An 8784-nucleotide genomic window follows, 5' to 3' on the forward strand; every position below is an offset into this window, starting at 1 on the left:
GACCATCTGGCAGGGCACCCACACACAACCCCCCCCCCCCAAAAACCCCAGAAAAGCCTTTAAAAGTAAAAATTACTTACCCGGCCAGTATTTCCATGCTGCCAGCCTTCTCCTGGCATGCAAAATTGATGTGCCAGGAAGGTGGGGGGGGGGGGAGGAGGAAAATCTCTCCTGGCTCCCCCTTCTCCTGGTCATCATTCCTACGTGTCAGGAGAGGGCCAGCATCAGGGAAATGCTGGCCAGATAAGTAATTTTTACTTTATTTTTTACTTTTACTTTAAATTTTATTGATCGTATGTGAGGGACAGGGAAAGGCTGGATTGACACAAAATCAAGCCAATTCCATCCACCATTAGCTTTTTCTCACACAACATCAACTGCACCTTTCAGCTGCAGTTGGAATCAATGGCCTGGGGTTCTGATGTGAACCAAGAACTTCCATGCCTTTCAATTTCTTTTGATGATGGGATAGTTGTGAGCAAATAGTCATTCTTGCATATGGAACTGTTCCACACATTCTAAAAAATTGATGAACAGGAGCTCCATGTGTGCGTTGGAGCATCTATCATTGTTAGAGAGTTTGAAAAAAGAAACTGATTACTACTCATCTACAAAGTAACTTTAGTAAAGTGTTAAGAACCATAACCACAAACCATATTCCATGTGGTTAATCACTGAACTGTAGGTGGTAACTCCTTAGCAAAGAATTTTCCAGAAACTCAGAATTTGGCCTGACTTCATCCATACAGGCTAATAATGACTTTATGTATAGAATCATAGAGTTGTAAGAGACCACAAAGGCCATTCATTTCAACTCTCTGCCATGCAGGAACACACAATCAAAGCACTCCTGACAGATGGCCATCCAGCCTTTTAAAAATCCTCCAAAGGAGACACTATCACACTCCAAGACAGGATATTCCACTGCTGTACAGCTCTAACTATTGGGAAGGTTTTTCTAATGTTTAGGTGGAATCTCTTACAAAGAACATTTTTCCATTTCTCATTCCTCTACACACATTGTCTTTTTTGCCAGTTTTACCAAAATTATCAGTTTTCAGGTTTATCCCATGAGTCCCCGCCCACTCAGTTTTTAAAAGAAAAATCCCTGGGAAAAGCTTATGGCATACTTGACTTTCCCCTGGGACCTTGCTTGTCTAGAGTCAAACAGCTGATCTCAAATATGATACCACTTGAGGAGAAATCAGACTTTCCCCTCGGATCCTGCTACTCTAAATTAGACCAAAGATCTTAAACCAGATACAACTTGAGGAGAGCCAGAGTCATGAAGCAGGATCTTGGGAGAGAAATGTCAATGCTTGGTAGCAGTTATCCATAGGGATGCCCCTTACTTAATGTCACTGAAGCAATTCAACCTATCCTATCCCACATGTTTTGGGGTGTTTTCTTCTGTTATATCTTGGTTCCTGAGTCTCTGATCGTCTTTTCTCCCTTCCTTTTTTTTTTTTTTTTGGGACTGATTGAGATATTTCCCTAAAGAAGCATGACAGAGCCAACAGGAAGTTCCCTTGCATCATAAGAAGGGTTCCATCATAAATTGTACCCTCAATGGATTCTAAGGATCTCATCAAATGCCCCCCCCCCTCCCAATCCTAGTGCATGGCCAAGACATTGCTGGGACAGAGCCCGCCTTACATATGATGCCTTACATGTCTTGAATAGAACCCTTGAACATTGCCGCATAAAATTTAAGGCACTGAAAGGGATATTTTATCGGGCCATGGAACACCATGGTGATGCAGTGCTACTGAGGATGAAACCTTTCTTTCCAAAATTCCACCAGCCACTGGCTGTGGGAATTCAGTGGCAAGGCAGACTGGAGAGACCAGAGGCCTGCTAGTAAGTACAATGGACCTCTTTCCAGTTTTTAATATTATTTGTGTATATTAGAGACCTAAGTAACCTTCTATGTTGTATTTGTTAGTAGAAATACTGTGTATCTATGTGAAATTTTCACAGAGCACATGGCGGATGCCTGAGTGAGGGCAGATGATGGTCGCCTCTGGTCTTCCGCAGCTGTAAGTGTCTAACTTATCTCACCATCTTCAGTAATTGAATCTTCCATGCACTCTATAAGATGAATACAGACATGTCACACATAAGTAGCATGTATTCAGGAGAGGCAGGGATGAAGGAAATTCATAGAATAATACATCAGAAAAACAAAGTCCTGGCTGTTGTGTTTTATCAATGCTGCTGTTAGCAACTGCAAAAGCATGTGGGTGCACTACAATACCAAAATTAGTGAGTGAATTCACGCACTAACCCCGCCTGTATTCAAAGTTGGCCATATAGGGCTGGGGTGTGGCAAGTTTGGGACAGATCCATCATCAGCTCAGTTCAGAGTGGTGTCTGCATCTTGCTAAATTATAACCCAGCATGATGGGACTTGTAGTTCTCCCTGCAACCATACAGCACTGCCAAATATGAGCAACTATCACTACAGTTGGACTTTAAGGGGCTTCCCCTCCCACAATATGACTCCTGCTGCACCCACTGCCTCTTGCATTTTCTGAGAATGCGACCATTTGTAGAATGCAAACCATGCCTTCTTGCAAATAACCCAGACATCATCACATACTTAAGCTATTGATAATAGCAATCATAATCAGAATGATGATAATTATTATTTTATCTCTTACCCGGTTTCTGATAGATCCAAGAATAAGACAGAATGCTTAACACATATAAACCTTAGGTAGGATTCAGGAACTCCACATCTTTCAACATGTTTCTATACAATGTACATGTTAAATACTTTCTCTACAAAACATGTATTTACACAGACACAGCAGACATTAAATACAGGGCATCCACCCATGCCATGAGTATCCCATTGCCAGTAATTTCTTACCTTCTGATTATCCAATATCTCCTCAGCACACTTCACCGCATTTTCATCTTGTGGGAAATCTCTGCTTATTGATGTGTGGGCACTGCCAGCCCTAACAATCTCTGCATTCTGTTTTGGCTGAACAAATGAGTCCCCATGCAGAATCTGGTCCACCTCCCTATAATATGCCATAGTAATTGCCCCTGAGCCACTACGAGCATTATGATCACATGCTTCTCTATAATGCAATAATTTAGTTTTTGTCCTGCACTCTTCAAATGTTCTGTTGCAGCCTTTCTCCCTCAAATGCTCAGACACTTTCTGGAAAACATCATAATTTCTATGTGAACTTCTCAACTCTCTCTGCACCTCATCCTCCCCCCAAAGAGCAATTAACTCTATAGAGTTTTGTCATGTTTCCAAATCTGACCTTGACAGCTCTGCTTCCCTTTGCAGTCACTGTCTTGTGCCATCTTCTCACCCTCTCGCTGCTTCCCAAAACTGAAATGCCTCTTTCCTTTCAACAATCTAAATGCGAACAAAGAAAGCACAATTGCTCATCAGTACAAGTACTCATGGGAACTAACATGGGAGTGAGGGCAATTAGCTACCTGCATGACCTTGGCGCTAGGTATTTACATTCCTCTCCAGCACTTCAATATCCTTGCAGCCAGGGAAAAGTTTTTCCAATTTACTAAACTATCCCCACGTTGTTAGGATAGACCCAATCAGGAATTGACATGTATTACCCAGGAACATCACCCTGTTGTTCCCTGGCAAAAGTACAGCACGAAACCTGTCTGGACAGATAGCCATACAACAAGGTCTGAATAATGATAGTAATGATGACATTCTGTTCCTGGTTTGAAACTGTTTCATTCTGTAGTCCTTACTGTGAAAGTACTTGTTTCACCCCAGGAACTTCATTTTTCTGCTAAATGGATGACGTTCCTCTTGCCAAGGCAAAGTTTTCACCCTCTAGTCAATTATCACCTTCTTTTTAGGATACAACCAATCAGGAACTGACATCTAAAACCTGGAAAAAAACCCACATAAAAATTTCTGGGTATTTTCTGGGTGTAGGGACATGCAGAAATGCAAGGACGTGCATTTTGTGGCCAGAATTGGGATATTTCCGCAACAGAAAATCTCATGTTTTTTGGATTTTGTAGCGATTCCTCCTGCATTTTCAGAGGATATTGTTTGGCCACCTTCCATTTTGAACCCGGAGCTCCCGGGATAAAGGTATTAACTGGATGGGCCCTTGGAGGAAGGCTGCGGCAAATTGCCTTTGAACAAATTTTACCAAGAAAACCCCATTATAGGCTCACTTTAGAGTTGCTATAAGTCAGAAATTACTTGAAGGATCACAACAACAAATGTACAAAGCAGGGGATTTGTGGAGAGCTGAACTGCACAAATGAATATTCCCAGGCATACATCTTGTTCCTTCTTAAATAACCCTCTGAAGTGCAGGAGTGTTTCCTGACATAAATCCTAGTAATTCTATAGATATACAGAATATTTATAGGCTATAGCAGTCTAATCTCTTCTCTTTCTATATCTCAGAAATGTACAGATCCTTCTCAGGATATCTCTGTGTCTTTATAATCCTTTTCTTCTTTAATTCATAAATGTACATACAACACTTTGCTGTATCATTGAGGCCCTCTAAGGATATAGGGACTGCTAGTTTTTGTGGGGATGGTGGCCCCGTTGGATTTCAAACTGGTACATCTGAGGAGAAATGATATTAAATATTCACTATATAAAGAGAGAATGAGAAAGAGAGAGAGGGGTGAAGGGTGAGGAGTGCCCAATATACTACTGGCAACAACAGCTCAAATATTTTTATTAGCTTCAAGCAACATGCTGTCAAAACAGCTACATTTCATATTATTTTAATCCGAGAATATTTGCCTGTCAAGGCTTTTCTGCAAATATGCCCCAAAATGTGAAAAACAAAAACAAACAAATCATGGCTTTATTATTTTTTGTTCTTTCACTATGCTTGTCATAAAATCTCTGTAGATCACCAGGATTAGAATACTGCTTTTTATTTTGGCTACATAAAGATTTGCAGCATAGTTGTATTCATGTTTTTTCAGAAGTGGTCTTACTCTTGAGTAAATAGGTATTAGGAGTCAGATTATATAAGGTAAATTTCTTATATAGCCCAGTAAGCAGTGCATTTCTTTAATCTTGTTTTTTTGATTGACGGTGACCTAAATTGAATCAGTTTGATTATTTGATTACTGTAATTCTATATGCTGTATCTGGGCACATGGTTCTGTATAGATATCTGTAGGACTGCATTATTAAAAACATAAAGTAAGGACTTAACTTGGCACCTTAAAAAAATAAGAGTATTTTACTAGAATAGAGTTAGGGAATGTGTAGATTTTCAGGTGTTTGGTTGCAACTCCTAATAGTCATATTCAGCATAGCATGTTTTATGGGGAAAGGGAATGACAATACAACAATATCTGGAGAGCCACACATGCCTCATTTTTCAGTTACAAGGTGCTAGTAGAGGAAATATTAAGTTTTTAATGTGAGAATTGCACAGATAATGGTGCATTGATCTTGCATGCTTTTCTTCCAGGTAGCTCCTCCATTGAAGGGTTAACAGGTCCATCTCTCAGATGGCAATGTGTTGTGTTTTGACTGGCAAGAAGTAGTTCTCTTATCTATATCTGTTACCATGGTAAGTGATGATTGGAGTTACTATTCTTCCAACAACATTTTTAAGGTCAGAAGATGTCCATCTCTGCTTTAGATCAAGTCTGTCTCTCTACCTTTCTGTCTAGGGGTGCAGTTGTTTGCATTATACCAAAACAGAAAAGAAAAACATACCTGAAGATGCTGGAAGGTCTTTATTGGCTAAAACATTGGTTTTGGAGTTCCTTGCTCAGAAATATTTGCAGTGTTGATATTATACCCACAGATGAAAACCAAGTGGTGTGTAGCCATTAACCAAGCAGTTGCAGCGCGTGGGTCAAGATAGCAAAAGGTATCAATAAGGAGGAACACACAAGCTGATGGCTGCAAACATTTGCTTTTGCTTAAGACTTCTCTTCTCTTTACTCCACTGAGTACGTTGAGTGAAAACTACTTCTGCTCTTTGGATTGAGATGACAATACTGAAATAAACTGTGGGAAACTGAGGCTGGATCTACACTGACATATACTGTAATGCTGTTTCAGCATGCAGTTTAATTTCATCGAACTAGATTCTATGTATACACTCATACAATCCAGTTTAATGCAGTTAAGCTGATGATTCTGAAACTGCATTATTTGACAGAGTAGATCCATCATGGGAGAAAGAAACAGAAAGCTGGGCATTCTAAAAGAAGCTGAAAAAGTGGGAGATTGGAGAAGTAATCTGGACTGTCTCTGCCAACCAAAAAGGCCTTAGGACAGTGGTTCTCAACCGGGGTTCCCCAGATGTTTCTGACCTACAACTCCCAGAAATCCCAGCCACTTTACCAGCTGTTAGGATTTCTGGGAGCTGAAGGCCAAAAACATCTGGGAACCCCAGGTTGAGAACCACAGCCTTAGGAATATATATATTACCTTTATCTTCCTTTTTATCATTATCTTCTTTTTGGGGATAAAGAAAGCATCTTCCAGAATTTTGAGATGTGCCTCCTCTTCTTCTTGTAGATTTCATCCCAGTTTTTTGCTCTTTTTGTATCAAATCAGACAATTTAGTTCCCTAGCTCAGAAATGCTTATTCTAACTAGTGGTTAGGGGCTCTTCAGAATTTGAGGTACAGGTCTTTTATAACCCTGAATGCAGATGCCAGGGGTCAGACTGGGACCTTGTAGATGTTGATTATATGCTTTACCACTGAACTCTAGTCCAGTGCTTACATCAGTAAGACATCACAGAAAAAGGTCTTGCTGAGATTATACATGTAAGCTGCATCTATGTTGCAGAATTAATGCAGTTTGATGCCACTTCAATTGCCATGGAATGCTAAAGCCGTTGTAACACAGCAATTCCCATAATTTCAAAGCATTGAGCCAAGGCCTATAAAGTGGTATCAAATGCCCTCCCCAGTAGTGTTTGACAAGCTCCGACGCTCCTAGGTTTCAGGAAAGCTGTGAAGACATGGCTATGTACTCAAGCGTTCGAGGAGTAACATCTGAGGTTGATATGATGTGAATCAAGGTGCACGTGAAGGTGTTAGTGGACGAATTTAACTATACATGCATTTTAAATTTTATAATTCATGGTTTAATAGAGTCTAATTAGAGTTTTAATTGATGTGGTACTGTTTTATTGTTTATTAAAATGTCGTTGTTTTATTGAATGTATTTTGGGCAATGTAATTTGCCGACTGTTGTAAGCCACCCTGAGTCCCTCCGGGTGAGAAGGGCGGGGCAAAAATGATGTAAATAAAATAAATAAACAAAACTGCATTAATTCTGCAGTGTAGATGTATAATGTATATTTTCACCCTTACCCTCCCAACATACACTTGTAATGCAATCATACTAAATTAACAGTTCAGTGTTCATTCATATAAGACGCTAAGATGTCCTATTAATAGACAGTTTAGGTAACTTGTTTCCATAGTATTAGAAATTTTAGATTCAAAATCCATAAAGTTAAAAAGATTCAATATTAAATGAATTTTAAAGTATGAGACACAGCTGTTATATTCCAGGACTCAGGAATAAAAGATGTTTCAGGCATACATTTGGGTCACTCAATGAATATAATTCAAGATATAATCTCATGCCGTATTACCTGTAGGGGCCATTCAGACAGCCACTTAATCTACAGTAAGGAAGTGGGATTAAAATCAGTTATCTGGCTCTGGGTGTTTATGGTTTATTTGAGGTTCTTTCCCCACAAACACTTGGGTGGGCATAGGGTTATTTTTATACCCATGATACACTGGAACTCCAATGAATTTTTTTTTAAAAAAACCCTGTTATCACTGAATGCAACTTTTTGAAATATTTGACTCTGATTTCATGGGCAGAATATTCTGATGGCAAATAATGTAACATAAATTTATGGCTTTAGCTTGGGGTGATACCACAGATTCCTCATTGTGACAATTATGCCAGGAAGCATATTTGACAATATACAAGTCATTAAAGAGAATTTCTCAACAGTGCTTGGCAAGAGTCCTCAATGGCTTTCTACACTGATAACATTTTCTTATCTCCAGGCTATTCCATTGAGTGTTGACAGAACTGTAATTTGACTGCTTCAACCTAGCACACATTATCTCATTGCAGAATATGACATGAGAAATGATAAAGTTTAGAAAGAGTGATGGAGATGACATCTTTCAAATCAGTTGCCTCTATCCTGAATGAAGATTTTTAGCATCATTGGATACAATTTAATCTCTCATCCATTTTTGCACCAGAAGTTACAAGGCATATCTACCCTGACAAATTAGGTCAGCTCGTGTACAGATATGCCTTGTGATGGCTGATCTGGCATAGCCTGGGAACCTATGTTCTTATGACTGCTCTAGCTGAAATCTGGCAGACTGCCTGCTTACTGAGTGGGGGGGGGGCAGTTGGGACGTCTCGCTGCCCCCGAGGTGGTTCAGGGAGTCCCAGTTGGGCTGACATGTGGGGTTGATCCAGCATCCAGGATGCCAGATCAGCACCCACATTATTGGTCAGTGTACATCCAACCAAAGTGAAAATTAAGCTGAATACAGAAGGGAGGAGGCATAATTTCACACATATTGGTGCTGGATCTCTTGAGGGTTTTTTTTTTTTTTTGGCTGATGAGCTGGGTTCTAGATGTCTTGCATTCATTTTCTTACATGTACACAAATACAGAACACAAAGATATTCTTGTTATTATGAGTCTAAGTTCATCACAGTCAGGGTAGCAGTCTTGGGTTCCAAATCTTAATTAATTTCATGGCAATAGACAATTAGGAATTC

Source organism: Anolis carolinensis, chromosome 3 (genome assembly GCF_035594765.1).
Source record: "Anolis carolinensis isolate JA03-04 chromosome 3, rAnoCar3.1.pri, whole genome shotgun sequence".
Classification (NCBI taxonomy): domain Eukaryota; kingdom Metazoa; phylum Chordata; class Lepidosauria; order Squamata; family Dactyloidae; genus Anolis; species Anolis carolinensis.